Source organism: Calliphora vicina, chromosome X (assembly GCF_958450345.1).
Source record: "Calliphora vicina chromosome X, idCalVici1.1, whole genome shotgun sequence".
Taxonomy (NCBI): Eukaryota; Metazoa; Arthropoda; class Insecta; order Diptera; family Calliphoridae; genus Calliphora; species Calliphora vicina.
In genome coordinates, this window is record NC_088785.1 from 2,597,903 (window position 1) to 2,615,639 (window position 17,737).

General features: G+C 28.5%; 1 protein-coding gene across 1 annotated transcript in view; it reads left to right on the forward strand.

The window, feature by feature from the left end:
* Positions 1-363: 363 nt before the first annotated feature.
* The window catches only part of 4E-T (eIF4E-Transporter), a 109,327-nt gene continuing 91,953 nt past the window's right edge, over positions 364-17,737 (forward strand). The window contains exons 1-2 of the mRNA XM_065514698.1: positions 364-503; positions 14,323-14,396. The gene's annotated coding sequence lies outside the window, so the exon portion shown is untranslated. The remainder of the gene's footprint in view (positions 504-14,322; positions 14,397-17,737) is intronic.

A 17,737-nucleotide genomic window follows, 5' to 3' on the forward strand; every position in this document is an offset into this window, starting at 1 on the left:
ATTCTAAGTCGATCGGTATACTTCAGGCAAACTTTTTTCAACCAGATCAGTTGCGAGTAACCGAGGGTAAATGAAAAATATGTATGTTATGTGTAGACATATTTTGAAAATATAACTTTTGGGGTCTAATTCTCAAAATTTAAATTTTTTAAAGTATATCAGACAAGGATAATCCTCTCGAGATAAATTAACATACGGACATGAAATTATTTATTCGGTGTGTGAACAAATTGTAGAATCGTCTAGACGATATATATAGTTCAAAAATCTGGCAACTGTGCCTTGGTTTTATTTCCTGCTAAACCAAACTTTTCGTATATTCGTGACGCCGTCAATTTATTATTAATGACTACGATGTTTTGTCGTCAGCTAAATATCTTTAGTTGTTGGCCAGATTTCGTGTTTTTTTTATTAAGGTTTAAGACTCGTAAACAATAATAGTTAAACAATAAATTAATATGTGTATAATAATAAAAAAAGTACGGGCTAATTAATAAAATAAGGTAAAATCACATAAAGTTTCAACAATAGTGAAAATTTGCTACAAAATTACTCGTATATTATGAAAATATAAACAAGAGATACGCTTATACTGCTGTATGCATTAAAACAAAAGAATACATAAATACTTTTTTTTCTTTTTGATTAAATTTGCAAACGTCATTCGGCTCAGTATTATAGAGATTATACATGAATTTTTAGTGGACGCTTGTTTTAAGTAACAAAATAAACAACAACAAAAATTGTAAAAATATACGAACAGTTGTGAGAAGTGAAATTTTTAGTTTTTTTTTTTTGTATCTAATTGTTGACATAATCTTGAAATTACTTTCTTCCATATGGTAATGGTAAACAATTTGAGTATTAATTACAATCACTTGATATCAAATGCTTTTTCTCCAATTTTTTCATCATATAATTAATTTAAACCATGAAATTTAATAATTTTTGAAATAACATTTATGAGTGTATAAATTGTAAATGTTTATTTTCGGAAGATAATCCAGGGAATTTTTAATATATGTTTGTTGATTTCTATTTTTCAAGTGTGCTAATGAATGGTTAAAAAAAGTGTCGATAATCCTAACAAAGAGTATTTCTTTAATTTAATGGAAATTTTTTGTAATAAATTTGTGTTTGTTTTAGTGATAGCCGTTTGTAAACTGGATCAAAATACAAAATGTTCCTTGTCTGAATCAAGACAGATGACAGAAACAGTTTAAGCAGCCTAGATATTTATTATATTTTACACTAAATGGTACATTTGTCTCCTTAATGTAAAATATTTGCAATCTTTAATACATACTAAAGAGCTGCACAACCACATTAATTTTTTCGTCTTCACTAAAGCACATGCTTCAATGTACCCGACAAAACTGTAAATTTCTTTCGCTTATATCCTACTCTGTAGCATATACAAATTGAAAAGAGTGTTAGAATTGTGCGGATCGAAAGTGATACGAATATTAGTTTGTTTTGTATATGATCGTACAATGGAGAATGCTAAAATATATGTGTACATGGCTACTATGACCTGCCGTGTATATGTTTTTGCAATGTCCATCTATCAAAGAATGTTTGTATGAAATGTTTCACGAATTATCCGAGTTATTCGAACTATTTTTGTTTTTATATATGATTTTTATTCTTGTGTGTACCTTTGTATGAATTTCAACGGTGTGTTTATTTTATGTTATGATTAGGGTTTGGGTTTCCCGGATAATTTTATTTCCCTGGAAACGGGAATGAAAAATATCATTTCCCGGGATTCCCGGGAATGTTTTTTCAACTAGAAAAATAATTAAGAAAGAAAATTATTTTATAAAATTGTGTAATTTTATTAAATTTATTAAAAGAAAAGCAATACATTACTATTCATTGTACTCACATAAAACCAAATAAAAGATTTTTAAAATATTTGGAGATCACTTGTTACTATAAAATTAAATATTAGCAGTATTCATGATGTAATAGATTAAAAAAGTAATTAAGTGTCACAAAATTTTATAAATTGTGAGCGTACATTTATAATTCGATGTTAATGGGATTTGTAATGCACGTTTTAGATTCTTTATTTTTCTGTTATATTTTTTTTTTATATAAAACTACTAGAGAACTAGTAGTTTTTAGTATATGCTTCGCCCGGTAGCATATACTAATGTTAGTTCTTCAAGTTTCTCGAACCCACATACTCCTGTCTGTTCTTATTTATTTGCAAATAAAATATCTAAATTTGTAATGCATACTTTAGGGAGCTTTTTTTATTACAGTTGACTGGACTAAAAAAAAAATTCCCGAGTTATATCCGGAATTTTTGAATATTTTTTTTTACAAACCCTCCTGAGCGAAATTGCTCCAGCCGTCCTCACGTGATGCCATTACATACATGGACCATTTCATTTTTATATATACATATAGATATACAATTTTTAAAAAAAAATTCATTTCCAAAACAAAAATATACTTTTAAAAAGAGTAAAGAAGTAAAAAAGTAGTTCTAATGTATTTTGTTTTTGGTTTCTGCTAAACTGCTCTTTTATTATTATATAATAAAAATAATGTTACATATATGTCCGTCATAGAAATATTTTTTTTTTTAAATTGATTTATCAAAATAACTAATTCATTCAATAAGTCATTCAACGAGAAAACTCTTAAGTAGAAATTTATAACTGGTTATGACCAATAAGGCAAGGTTGTTGAAAATAAATAAATAAAAAAAAAAATAAAACAAGTAAGAGTGCTATGCCGAATTTTATATACCCTTCACCTTTGTTGTGGATGCATTATTATTTTTTATAATAATTAGTATATATGTATGTATGTACATATATTGCCCACATTCAGCGTACAGCATCCTAAATATATCAAGAACTCTTTTAAAAATTGTAGATGTTACAAACGAAACAAAACACCAAAAAACAAAATACGCAAAGCAATGAAACCAACACACATCCAAACATACATTTGCGAACAAGATAACAGCAGTATCACGAAATTTTGAAATATTTAAACTTTTTTCACATTGTACTGTGTGTGACATACAAAAGAGAGTGGACGTCGAATATATTAACTACAGCCTGAACTTCCAAATAAAACCAGTTTAGACCCTCCAGTTCACAAAATATTGCGATATTTACTTGTAAACCAGTCGGCATTCAGCGTACTCCAAACAAGTACCACTATGTATTTTTGTTAATAGTGGCTTTTTCCTTGGACTTCGTTCTGTGAAGTTTGTATTTAGAAATCATCTCCTTACTGTCATATCAATAACTTCTAAATTTCATTCGGTTTTTATTTGCTTGACAGATTAAATGGATTGCATTCGTTAATTCTGAAATTATCATTATTTTTAAAAAAAGATTACATCAAAAAAAATTTACAGCCTTTAAAATTTTTAAAGACGTACGCCGTTTCAAAAAAATTTCTTAGTGGTACTACTATTTTCTTGTTCGTAACTGTAGGTATTGTTTTTTGTCAGAAGTTACAAACGAAAAAAACACCAAAAAAACAAAATACGCAAATCAATGAAACCAACACACATCCAAACATACGTTTTGTTGTATAAAAAACAACAACAACGCCAAACTAAACAAAACAGCAAAAAAAAACAAAATACGCAAAGCAATGAAACACACTCATCCAAACATTCGCATTGTTGCTTTTTTTGTCAAAAAAAAAAGAACAAAAACAAAATACGCAAAGCAGTGAAACCGACACACATCCAAACATACATACGTTTTGTTGCTTTTTTGTCAAAGCATGCAATAAATTGTCTTTTTTTATCTCCGTTATTTATGGACGGATTTTGCTGATTTTAAATTGCAAACTTCTCGAAAGCATGTCTGAAAGAATTATTGAAGATTTGGTTCCCGAAGTTATCTGGGGTCTTCAGAAAATTGATTTCAACAGACAGACAGACGGACATGTCTTAATCGACTCCGCTATCTATAAGGATCCAGAATATATATACTTTATAGGGTCAGAAAATTATATTTTGGAAATTACAAACGGAATGACAAACTTGTATATACCCTTCTCAAGAAGGTGAAGGGTATAAACACTCTTTTGCTTTAAAAAGGTGTTGGCTTTAGTTAGTAAAGCATTATAAAGACAATCAACATTTTTCTCCGATTGCTACTTGCTTCAAATAAATCGAATTCCCGCATAAAACTTTTAACATTTGATTTTAAATATTTAGGGTTTTCCTTTTCAATATTGATTGAATATTCTAATTGGTTTATAAAATTTGGCTCCATTTGTATTTCGGAAAACTCATCACATATGAGGGGACATTATGGTCAAATAGGTGTTCATACATTTGCAGTCCATACATTTTTGAGAAATCGTAGAATAATTATAGCATCACCTATCAGAAAAATGGTTTCATTTCGGTTTAATGCTTCTACTGTATCCTTAAAGCGGTTAAAAACCTCCACTAATATTTGGAACAAGGCATTTATCAAACAGAGATGTTATATTTAAATATACATATTAAAGTATTTTTAATTAATTTTATATTTCCTGGGAATTCCCGACAATAATTTTACGGGAAATCCTGGGATTTTCCGGGCGGGAATTCCCGGACCGCAAACCCTAGTTGTGATGCTTAAGTTTGAAATAAAGAAATAGTATAATTACAGCATAGAGGTTTATTTTACAAAATAATGTAATTATATTATATATGAATGGAAATACAGAATTGTTATTTTAGTCTAATGGGGTTTGAAACCTCACACTTCAAAGTATATCGATCGACTTATATCGAAATACATACTTTAAGGTGATCAAATTTGGTACATCCACTTTTTTTCGGCACAAGGACGAAGCCTATTGAAATATAGCCCCCATACAAATGTCATTTCATTTATATAGATAATCTACTAGGGTATTCAAATTATTCGATTTATCTCTTGTTCGAATAAAACGAATAATTCGAATAAGAGATTTTAGCTTGTTCAAATAATTCGATCACACGTTTAAAATTAATCGAATTATTATTATTATTTATTTTCAACAACCTAGCCTATTGGCCATAACCGGTTATATAGTTTACATTAAAAAATTTAAACATAAAATAAATTAAATAATTATGATATACATTAAATAAATATTATAAATAAAATTGAACAAAGTCAAAACTTAAACTAAAACATATTACATTATACAACATCATTATTAGATAATGATTCTTTAATTGATGTCAGTTAATTAGCAACTTGATAAGAAAAACTAGTTTCCACTAGGAAAAAAGAAATTTGATAAGTATATGTATGTCTAACAGAAATAATCAACCAAATAAAGGAGGAAGCAAGGTACTCAGTACAACCTAGAAACTATAAGGGCCAAATATATTTATATATAAATATTAGTCACTGAATGTCTATTAGTTGATACCACCTTCAGAGATATAAACAGTAGAGGGACCAACCTATATGACAAACAATGTCATCAAAAGGGTGAATATCTAATAATCAATTCCAATACTCAAATCCTAATATCATAAGTGATTCAAACAATAATCAAAATAAGTTCGAATAAGTTCATGAGAGAATGATAAATTCACCGGAAAGGTACTTATCACAGTCCACAAATCAATGTCTACACACTATCCGCAAATAAAACTTCAAACATATATACTATTTTGGCGCCTCAACCAATTGCACTAGTGCAACACGTAAATCAAACACTAAATGTAAAGGCTGGGTTAGCCGACCGTTGATGTAATGTAACCGTAATGTTGACTTAACGTAACACTTTAGTGCGATTATAGAACATTAAAAACGTGTCATATGTTTTTGACATAAACAAACAAATTTAAACAGCTGTTTGAAAGTGTTATCAACACAATTGCTTTAAATACTGTTCAAGCGATTTTATAAGTTTTCTCTGCGATTTTAAAAAAAAATTATTAAACTTTTTTGGTAATAGTACTTACATATAAACCGTATTTTTTTACACATAATGTATTCATCATCATTGTGAAGTGCTTCGAAGTGACTTCATATATGTTTACATTAACCCATTAGGAGACAATTATAAATATTATTTATTACCTTGTCATACAGACTTTATTTATTAAAGGTGGGATAATTTAAAAATTAATTAATATTGTATTGTACTTTATACTAAGGGCCATTATTACAACTTGCCTTTATGTTCGTAATAGTAATAGTTAACTTTAAGGGTACCTTTTTCTATTGCTTAAAGTTTCACCTTTCACTATTTCGAACATAAAGGCAAGTTGTAATAATGGCCCTAATTTGTTAATTTAATTTGTCTATACAAAATATTAATTTAATATTTTCAAACTTATTACTTTCGACTATTATTAGTATACATTTTATAAATGCTTGTGTGAACTAATTTGTATAATAAGTAAAGGTAGGGTCACACACGGCAAATATTTGCTCAAAAAAGCGTAACCACTTTTTTTTAGCACAAATTTATTTGACGTGTTCACTCTTACAAGTGTTTTGTAAGATCAAACAGCATGGAATAAAATAAAACTAAATTTTTTGTTTTGAATCATCCTAAGTAAAATAAGTTTTTGAAATAAATAAAAGAATTCAAATGTATTTTATTTAGTGGTTACGTCTTTTTCGTCAAATATTTGTTTTGTGTGACCCTACCTTAAATATTACCATAACAATAAAAAAATTTAGTTTTTAGTAAGAATTGTGCTAAATTTTCCAATTATTGATAAATTCACTGACATTTATTGTTGTTGTAGCAGCAGTGATTGCTGAGTTGACAGCCCTTGGCCGAGTGAACTCGCGTCATTCCGGTGTGTAGAAATGGCTGTTGTGGGAATGAAATTTATTGTTGTGGGATATACTAGTTCCAATGCAGAAATTGAAACGCAGACATTTTTCTCATTTTATTTTGAACTAACCTAAACCTTTTTAATACACACTGTACCTCTTCAACACCTCGCCTTCAAACTTCGTCTGTCTACCTTTCAATTTCTGCATTGTAAACGTAGACTATGCGCATTTCACTAGTTGCTTAGGCCAGATCATCAGGAAACCTTTTCCCAAAAGGCTTTAGAAAAACTAAAGATATACAAATCAAACTATAGAGTGAATGAGAATTACAGACACTCAAGCTTTATTTGTAAAAATATCGAAGCTTAAACAAAAAATCAACAATAAACAGTGAGCTTATCTGTTCTTACATTTTGTTTTTTATTTATGTATTTATTAGGGTATTCAATTAATCGGGTTTCTGGTTTAATCGGTTAATCGAGCAAATAATTAATCGGGGTATAGATTTAATCGGCTAATAATCGGTTAATTTTAAATTATTCGATTAACCGAATAATTTCTATTTAGATTTAAAACTGATAATAAAACTGTGGATTTTGTGTTCTTATTTAAGTATTTTATTAATAAAATGAACAAAAACATAGAAAACAAGTAAAAGAGCTATACTCGGCTGTGCCGAATCTTATTAATTTAAAAAAAATTAAAAAAACGACTTTGGAAAAAAAAATTTTGTTTACCTAAAAATATTTAAAATTTGTATTTTGAAGTAAAATTTGGTCGTCGTTTTTTTAATTTTTTCTAAAATTTTAAAAAAAAAATTTTGTTTTTAAATTTTTTGGCGAAAAAAAAATTCGGGTTAAAAAATATTTTTTACCGATTTTGACCCATTGTAGGTCCAACTTACTATGGTCTTATATCCGTCGTTGCAAAGGTCTTTGGGATATCTATCATTAGATATCCATATTGTCTATATTAATGACTTAGTAATCCAGATATATGTCAAAAATCGAGGTTGTCCTAATTTTTTCCTCATATCTCAGCCATTTGTGGACCGATTTTGCTGATTTTAAATAGGAAACTTCTTGAAAGCATGTCTGACAGAATTATTGAAGATTTGGATCCCGAAGATATCTGGGGTCTTCAGAAAATTGATTTCACCATTGGAGTTCTTTTTGAATTTTTTTAGATTTTTAATACTTTTACTAATTTCGTAAAAGTTCTGGTAAAAGACTCGTTTCAGTAGTGTTCCAGTTTCGTCTATTATCATGTTCTCATCCGTCAAATACATGCAAATTAAATATGTCAGTTGTTATACTCACTAAAGATGTTTCTTGGATGTTCGAAAAAATATGAAATTTTACTTTGACATTTGCATTTAAATTAAAACGGAAAAATAAATCAAAAAAAAATATGTTAAACTGCAAAAATAAGAAATTTCGGTTAATCGGTTAACCGACACAAATTAATCGGTTTATTTGTTATTTGAAAATCGGCATTTTTGAATTATTCGAACAGTTAACCGACAAAAATTAATCGGTTAACCGATTAACGGTTAATCGTTTGAATACCCTAGTATTTATATTATTGAAATATTTAAAACATTTTTAGAACATTGAAAATATTGTTAAGCGTTCTGAGCATAAGTATTTTTTATACAAGACTTTTAAAATCTACTTTACACACAATAGAAACGATCAGCTGTTCCGTTCCGTTAAGGTTACATTACATTACAGTCGGCTAATCCACCCTTAACTCTAAACAACACTTCATGAATTCACAAACATAACACAGTCAAGACAGTCTCATAAAATCCACAACAACGGAATGGAAACAAATTAACATGACAATGACTAAGAATGCAGAAAATCATATGATAATAATAAAAAATCCATTAACAATGCTTACATCAATTACCCCATAAAGAACCACGATTGATAGTAGTCAAAAAGCATAAGAGGATCAATGATAACCAAAACTTTATCATTGCCAAATCAGAGTTAATATCTTCAGAATATATCAACATATTAGGAGCAAAATAACTGAAAGACAACCTGACGGAAAAGAAAACAAGCTGAATAAATTACAAGAAAACAAAGCAAATGACACATGACTATGAACAAAGAAAAGAACAATATTAAGATTAGACCGTCAAAAACTTAAGAATAAGATAGCAGATGGGAATGACATTATTAAGAGTGCCAGTCCTGATGATCAAGACCATTCCCTCTCTATAATCAATCTGAGTTTAAAAAAACATTAATGAAATTTCCATAAACCATACGATAAAAACTCTTATGTGCAATAGTTATCAATGAAATGTTATCTGTCTTTATAAATATAAAGAAAATATTTGAGTCAATGAAAATTCAAGTCACAAGTTCATTACAATGACATAACCAACTACTTGCAATCTACAATACATTCACTCAACACAACCAAATCCACTCTTACATCATATTGGAAGTTGCTAAACAATTATCAAATAAGGAAGAAAACTGCTGCAATAGCATCAATGAATTTAGATCTATATCACATGCTATTATCAGAACAGTGAACATCGCATAAAATTCAACCCAGAAAACATATACAAACCAAAACATTGTTAACCGGCTCTCAAATGTAATTGGGCTACCACCACATAACAACCCGATAAACTGACAACAAAAAATATATAAAATTTTCAGCAAAGAATAATATGAATAATTACCCCAGACTTTGATATGGCCAATCATAGAACAAATCAAAAGCATTATGTATTAAAGCTATATACAACGTACGGTCTCACCAAGCCAGGTTACAAATCAATACATACCATCTTGCCCATAGAGCACAGTATGAATCAGCAATGTTATTTATCCGGTCATTCCAAATTTAAAGCTGAGATTAACAGGAATCAGCACAAAGAACCCTACTATTTACATGCATATAAATGAACATTCAAAATGCAGTTAAACAAAATATAACAACCAAATTCATTTTAGATAATGAACAGTTACCATTAACAAAATGATATAGAATTTCCCTATATTATGCAAATTACAATTTTTTAAAATTGAATTAAATTCATGATTGGGTCCCTATCAAATCATCTATCTAACAATAAAGATAAAGAAAAAAGAATGACAATTAGCAATATAGATGTAACAACCACTCAGCTCACTCTAATAGTATATAATATAAGTTTAAATTCAGATTCAAATTTCAGAGTGCAATTAATGATAATTATTTTTTTTTTAAAAAATAATCAATGAAGTTTTAATGTAGGTTTTTTAATATTTTATTGTTAAAGAAAAAACAAAAAATAACTTTAAAGTTAACAATTCAAGTATTGATAATATTAAAAAAAATACATTCGAAAACAAAGTCCATCATTAAATTGTCACCAGAAATATTCTAATCAGATTACCTACCGAAAAATCTACAAAACAATTGACTAGCAAACTCTTTAGTTTCCGTTTTGTAGCTATACTTTAAAAAATTTGAGCTAGTTGGACATGATCCTGAATTCAAGTACAACATATATTAATTCGGATTTTAAAATGAGTAACTAATTCTTTAGTAAATGTATTATTCACTTTTTCTAAATTATTTATAACAAATTGTATCTATCAACGTTGCCGAATCTTTGCTTAATCAATTGATCTTAGGGAATTACACAAATCTGTCCAAAGTGGCTAATTTGAAGTCAGACAGTGCATGATTGACGCATTTATAAATACGCAAAAAATGTATTACCATGTTAGACAATGATGTCCAACAATGTTTAACATCATGTATAAGACGAATAACATCACATGAGGAGCCGCAGAACAAAAGGTACTTTTTCGCACATTTAAAATTTTTGGGAAAATTACCTGGAAATGGTAACAAGTTTCTTACTTATCAATAGATACATCTAACTGTCATAAGTCACCACATTAAATGTTAAGGATGTTTGATATATAACCATTTTAATATCGGAAAAAGAACCTTTTTTTAAAATATAAAGAAAAAAAGTACGTTTTGTTAAAAACAAAATTAAAAAGTATGTTTTTTATAAGTTTTTTTTAACGATAATATTTTAAATTAATGTTTTTAATCCTGATCCAATATATAAACAAATTACACATTGAAATTAAATATTTTTTTTTCGTTTTATACTAGTGTTGTACGTTTTATCAAGTACAAATTTTTTTAGAACCCATTTACTTAGTAAAAAAATTAAAAAAATGTTGCTGACTTGATTGTTTCTAGAAGATTTCAACCCAAATATTATAAAAATACCAAAAAACCAATTTTTGATAAGATGCGAAAAAGTACCTTTTGTTCTGCGGCTCCTCACATATACAGTGGTGGCCAGCTAATTGTTTGCTAAATTCCATGTGATTCTCAATTCATTTTTCAAATATTTCCCAAATTTTTTTTAGCAACTAAAAATATTAATACTAAATTTCTTATCCTTTATTTTGACACTATCGCACCTAAAATTCAGTCGATAGAAAAATGCATATATTTGACCCTAAATAGCTGGCCGCCACTGTATATTTTAAGATCATGGCCTTTGTCTATTTCAACGTAAGCATTATAAATGTTATCCTCAATATCCGACGACCGTTTCAAATTTACATTCGCCATCGCCTTCAACGCCACTTTAATCTAAGTTAATATTTTGATTATCAATTGCGATTCTGCTAATGTTCATGTTTAGACGCTAAAATACTAAATAACAAATATTTTATTCCATATTATAATGAATTCTTAAACATGGTTTAGGGGTTATTTAGATAAGAAATTGCATTGAAAATAAAGAAAATACGAAAGGGTTAAAGCAAAGCATTAACATTTATTTATGAAACAGAGTTTTCATATTAATATTAAACGAAATCATTACAAGGTGGGATCGATTTTACAACATTTACAAAAACCAGATGAAATTTGTGTTTCTATATGTTGACTAGAGCTGTCAAAGTTTGTTTTACAATATTTAATCTGGGGGTTCTTCAAGAAGATCAAGTCCAAGAAATTGTTCTACTTCTACTGGGTCGGTCCATAAAAACACTGGATGTAGTGAAGAAGTGTTGGCTGGACAGTTGAATATGTGGAGGGTTTTACCCCCTCTATGTTAGAGAGGGTAAAAATTTTACATTTTAGCCAAACAGGTGTTTTTTATTAGCAAAATGTGTCAATCTTTTATTGATTTTTTTTAAATGGGCCCTTTTTATATCAAAAGTAAACTTAGATCTTTTCCTTGAAGACTTTTTTGGTCGTTTAGTGGGATGCGATTTGGATATCTAACAAAATAAATGTCTTGTAACTCAAAACATACAATTTTTGATTTTTTTTTTTTGCAAAATCAGAAATTTTGTTGACTTTTTTCAAAATTTCATTTTTCATTTTTCATTTTTTTTTTGTTCAAATGAATGCATTCTTTGTTCGGATTTCCCAATACCCAAATCTGGATCAGGAGATTCTATCCAGGAATTGAGACCTATTTGCATTAAATTTAAAAATGTTTCATTAAAAAGTTATTATCTTGACGATTTGATAAATGTAGTTGAAGATTTGCAAATATGTTAACTTTTTGTTTTTGCGGATGATTTTATTTTGAGAAACGACAGACAATTTCTATATGTTTTGGAAACACAAACAAAAGGTTTGCTTAATTAATATATCGTCATGGATGGATCGAAATGGTTTTACTATTAACATATCGATGACGAAATACTTTACTTTTGGTAATATTCATGAATCTAACTTTGACATTCATTTAAATGGTATGGTTATACAGCGTGTGAATAATATAATGTATAACCATAAGCGCCAAATTATCGTAAGCGAATATCAAAACTTCAAAAATATAGGAGGTAAGATTTTATCGTAAGTCAATGTTTCCAAAAGCGATTTTCACTAGTTTTTTGGGAAAAAGTAAATTTTTTTTAAATTATTTAAAAATTTTCTAAGATGTATAAGGAATTTATACTTTTTGAAAAGCTAACTTTACATCAAATATTTCCAATGAAAAAATTTGAAAATGTTTGATACCAGGTACTGCTGAAAATATATTTGATTATAATTCAAAAAATACTAACCCGATTCGAATAAAGTTAATGCTTTTTAAAAGTCCAACAAGTGATTATAAAAATTGCCAATTATAAGTAAAATAAAAAAGATTCACATTTATTTTTAACAAAAAATTTAAAATAGTTCAAAATATTAACTCAAAAAAATGTCCGTACCCTATAAATAAATTTACATATCTATTTATGAAATGCATATTATAATGATGTATGATGTCCTAAATATTGAATATGGCGTCGTTTAGTGTCTTAAGTGTTTCATCGATAAAGCCAGTTTTTCTGTAGTTTATGAACCAATATTCCACCATTCTTGAAAAACCATTTACTTTATTCGAATCGGGTAAGTATTTTTTGAATTATAATCAAATATATTTTCAGCTGTATGGGGTATGGACAATTGTTTGAGTCAGAGTAACTATAAACAATTACAAAACTGTTGTATCTTGATAATTAAATACACAAGTTTCAATACATTATAATTCTGGATGCAAAGGCGATTGGTCTTTCATCATCACCGATTATGTGAGTAAGAACACACGATATTCCTTTAGAGCTGTCATCGCATGTAAGCTGAATTGGCAATTTGAGATTGAACGTCATTAAGAAACTATCGCTTGCAACAGAAACAATTATGGCAAAAACAACTTAGCCGTTATATTACCAACAATTTTCAATAAATTACCGTTATATTTACTTAATATAACTAATATTTCTAAAAGAAAATCATTTTTAAAACTACATTTTGTATGCTCGCAATGAATTTAAACTTTTTAATATTTAAACATAATTTGTTAAACAAGATTTGTTTTTAAAATTGTAACTTCTTGCTGTAATATTTATACATATATAGAAGGAGCTATCGGAACACTCATCTACAGTGATCGAAAGTCCCTTTGTCGAATTTGAGAAACAATACAATTTTTGTGAGTCATTATTACATATTTAAATTTGGAATTATGAAAAATTTTAAGCAATTTAATAAATTTAAAAATATATGAACATTTATTCGTTTTATTCGATTATTCTACATAAAATTGTTCGAATTATTCGTTATTCGAAAATGGCCACTTTTAAAATGTCCGAATAATTATTCGTAAGAAATTATTCGATTAATCGAACGATCATTAGTCGAATGAATACCCTACTAAATACTCATTAATTATGAATGGGTAAACCGAAGGAATATAATATTGGTTCCCAACCAAGAAAAACGAAAAAGTAATAACATTAAAATTAGTCCCTGCATTAATAAAAGAGTGAACAACAAGTAAGTTTATTCCACATAATGTAAGTTCACTAGTAAGACAAATGGTAGAAAACTCTAGGATCTAAAGGCAAATAATTCCAATAATGTGCAATTCGCACGTTAAAAAAAAATCGTTCATATAATCCGATATTAATCCTATGGATCAAAATATAATTGATATATAGTGATTATTAAAGCAGAGTTTGTATCAATAAAACTGTTTTTAAGACTTTTTTTTATTTTTTTATTTTAGATTTATAAATTTTTTGTCATTAATCTGGGACTGAAGAAACTGATTAAAAAAAAATAATATACTACGTGTAAATGGTAAGTATATAAATATAATGGTCGATTCAAAAGTTTTGTTAAGAATAAATTATAAAAGAATTCAACACAAAGTAACGTTTAAACTTAACTACATAGACAACAGAAAACAAAAGAAACTTAAGGATATATGCGAGTTGCATTTTGGGGAAAAGCTCAATATATTCAAATATATTGCCTCCTTAGCTGCTGTTGACAAAGCCACGAACTCAGCCTCAGTGCTACTGAGTGAAATATTGGATTGTTTCTTACTCTCCCAACTGAAACAACATCCTGCTAAGAAAAATGTAAATCCGGTGTAGATTTTCGATCTTCCGTGCAACTGGCCCAATCAGCATCGACAAAACCAACTGGGGGTTTATTAGTCTTAGAATATTGAAGTCTTGGTAGTTCTTAGATACCTCAAAACGTGCTTGGCTGCATTTTCATGCTCTACATGTGGATTTTGATTTCTCTGTGCCAGCTTACAAACTGGGTGTAGAATGTCTGGTCTCGTACTTATCGCCAAATACATTAAAGTTCCAATCAATGACTGATACCATTTAACATCTATATGTTCACAGTTTTCTTCATTACAGGCAATCTAAAAACCAGGATCAAGGGGTGTAGATGCTGGTCTAGAAACAGATTTAAAACCTCACTTTTGTTCTTCATAAAATATACAAATACATGTCTGGAGTTATCGTAAATAATAGTGACGAAATACCGGGAGCCAGCAAGCGATGGTTCATTCATAGGACCACAAACTTCGGTATGAATTAGGTCCACTGTGGATCCAAATCAAAATCTAGGTTAACAAAATTATAAAAATCGGTATCTTCAGAATTTGGCAAAACGAAGTTTTTTCGGAAGCTGACAATCTGGTCTCCTCTAATACAAACGGGTTTTTCAATTGCACATTTCGTTTTCTCGACAGAAGCGCCAGAAGTTCAAAAATGTTTGAATCATATTTTCGTTATTTTTTTTTAATATTTTACTGCTTTACTAAATTACATATATCTCAATTGTTTTAACATATAGAAATTCATACTTCAAAACATAGAAAAACATTGATATCGGCTTTTATTAAGTGCATATCTTATATTTATGGGCCACTCCATTTTCCTGTTATAGTCCTTTAAACTTGGGTCTCAAATATACTGATATTTTTTTTCTAAGAATATTATATAGCTTGCCAAAAAAAAAGACCGTCGAAGCCCGTCCAATGAGTATAAACATCATTTAAAGAAACTTCTGGGGAATGTCTTTGTAAAAAAATTGGAGCCGCCAGTACCCGCCGAAATGCTTTTTTATTCATTTTTATGGAATGGAATTTTTAGAAATATAATTTAGAAACACATGAAAACGTTTTTTTAAATTTTTTTATTAATGATTTTTATATATCTAGACTGTAACTTGAAAAAAGTTTATATTGATTTTTTAAACATTTTTTTTTGGAATCCGAGTCACCAATTCTATAAAAAAAGAGCGCCAAATAATTTTGTCCACCTAGATTTTGATTTGGAACCACAGTGCACTTACCGCATTCTCATTAATTAAATCACCCATACTCTTGAAATTAAGGTGGGCATATCGGTTGTGCCAACGTATAGCAGCCTCGATTGAAAGTTGAAAATTTGACTGACGGTATTCGGAGAATATAAACAAATTCAGACAATAAATTTAAATACCATCGTCATTAATATCCATATAACTTAAAAAGTTTTTTTTATTTTCGTGTCACATGTGACTCAAAGAAAACAAAAAATTACACCACGTGTTTCAGTTTACCACTGCACTTAAAGCATTGAACTTTCTCACTTCATAGAATAACTGTTTATTGAAGTTTGCAAAAGTAAATTATTTTTTTTGTTTATCTGAAGTGTTTTCTACAATATTCCAACAAATATAGGAAAAAAAGTTTTGAGTTTTGGCCAAAAAATGGGTCTTGGAGACCTACTGTGAGCGTCATAAGTAACTGTACACCTTAATGTATTTTCCTAATATATTTTCCTAATATATTTTATAATTTGATTAAACATTTAATATTTTTTATTTAATATATTTTATTTTTTCTCATTTTTCCGGTTTTCGGTTTCTTCGAAAAACTACAATTTAATATAAACCGGTTTCGGTTTTTTTATAATAACCGGTTAACCGTTTTTTTTTGGAAAAATATTAAAACGCCTAGAAATAAGGAGAAAAAAGGTTTTATTTATTAAAATAATAGTGATTAAAACAATTTTGATTACTTCTTTTATCCTTCACAAAGTGTTCGGTTCAAATTTGACCATTTTGAAATTAATATTTAATTTTTTCTAAAAGTGAGTGGTAGATATTTTATGTTATGAATTTTATTAAATTTCAAATGTCAACAACTACGTTAGGTTTTTAGAAAAACAAATTGAAAAAAAAATCTATAAACTTGTTTGGACTTAAGGTCTTTTGTTATGCACAATTAACTTGAACTACTGTTTTTTTATCTTTCATAAGGTCTTCGGTGAAATTTTACCCATTTTAAAATTAAAATTGCATATTCTCAAAAAAATGAGTGGTTGATATTTTATAACTTTAATTTAATTTCAAATGTTAACAACTACGTTAGGTTTTTTAAAAAAAAATCTATTTTCTATTTGGGTCAAATTAGACCCGAAGATGAAGGTAAAATAATCTCTTAGGAATAAGTTTAAACACAGTTTAAACTTATTTTTATTTTTGTTTTTATAAAACTAGAGATTGAAATTCATCTTTTACTCGGTGTATTTGTGGGACATATAGAAAACAAAGCATTGAGTAAGTTTTCACGCTTACCAGATCATTTGTGACATTTTCTAAATATAAAAAGTCTTCTAAAATAGTATTTGTATTAAATTTTTTATTTTTTTTTTTTTGGATTTTGAATATTTTTTAAAGTTTTTAATACACTAAAACTCATAACAACACACTTTTAGAAAAAACCGGCTATTCGAGGAGAAAAACCCGGTTTCTTCGATATTCGAAATGTGAGCTTTTCAAAAAAACCGAAACCGACCTTATCAAAAAAACCGGTTATAACCGGTTATTAAAAACCGGGACGATCACCCTAATCGGGTGACAGGGGAAGATGATCCAACTGCTTGGGAGTATGGTAAAGCAGTCATTCCTTTACCATTTTGGCATTGTACTTGGGATTGTTGTCTTGCTGACAGACCCGAGTTCTATCCAAGCCCAATTATTCGACGCTCTGTGCCAAGTTATCTTTTAAAATGTTGAGATAAACTGTTTTTTTGATAGAGTATTTTATGAAGACCAAATTTCATTCACCATTGGCTGCCATACAACCCCACACCATAACCTAACCACCACCATGCTTTACTGTGGACATC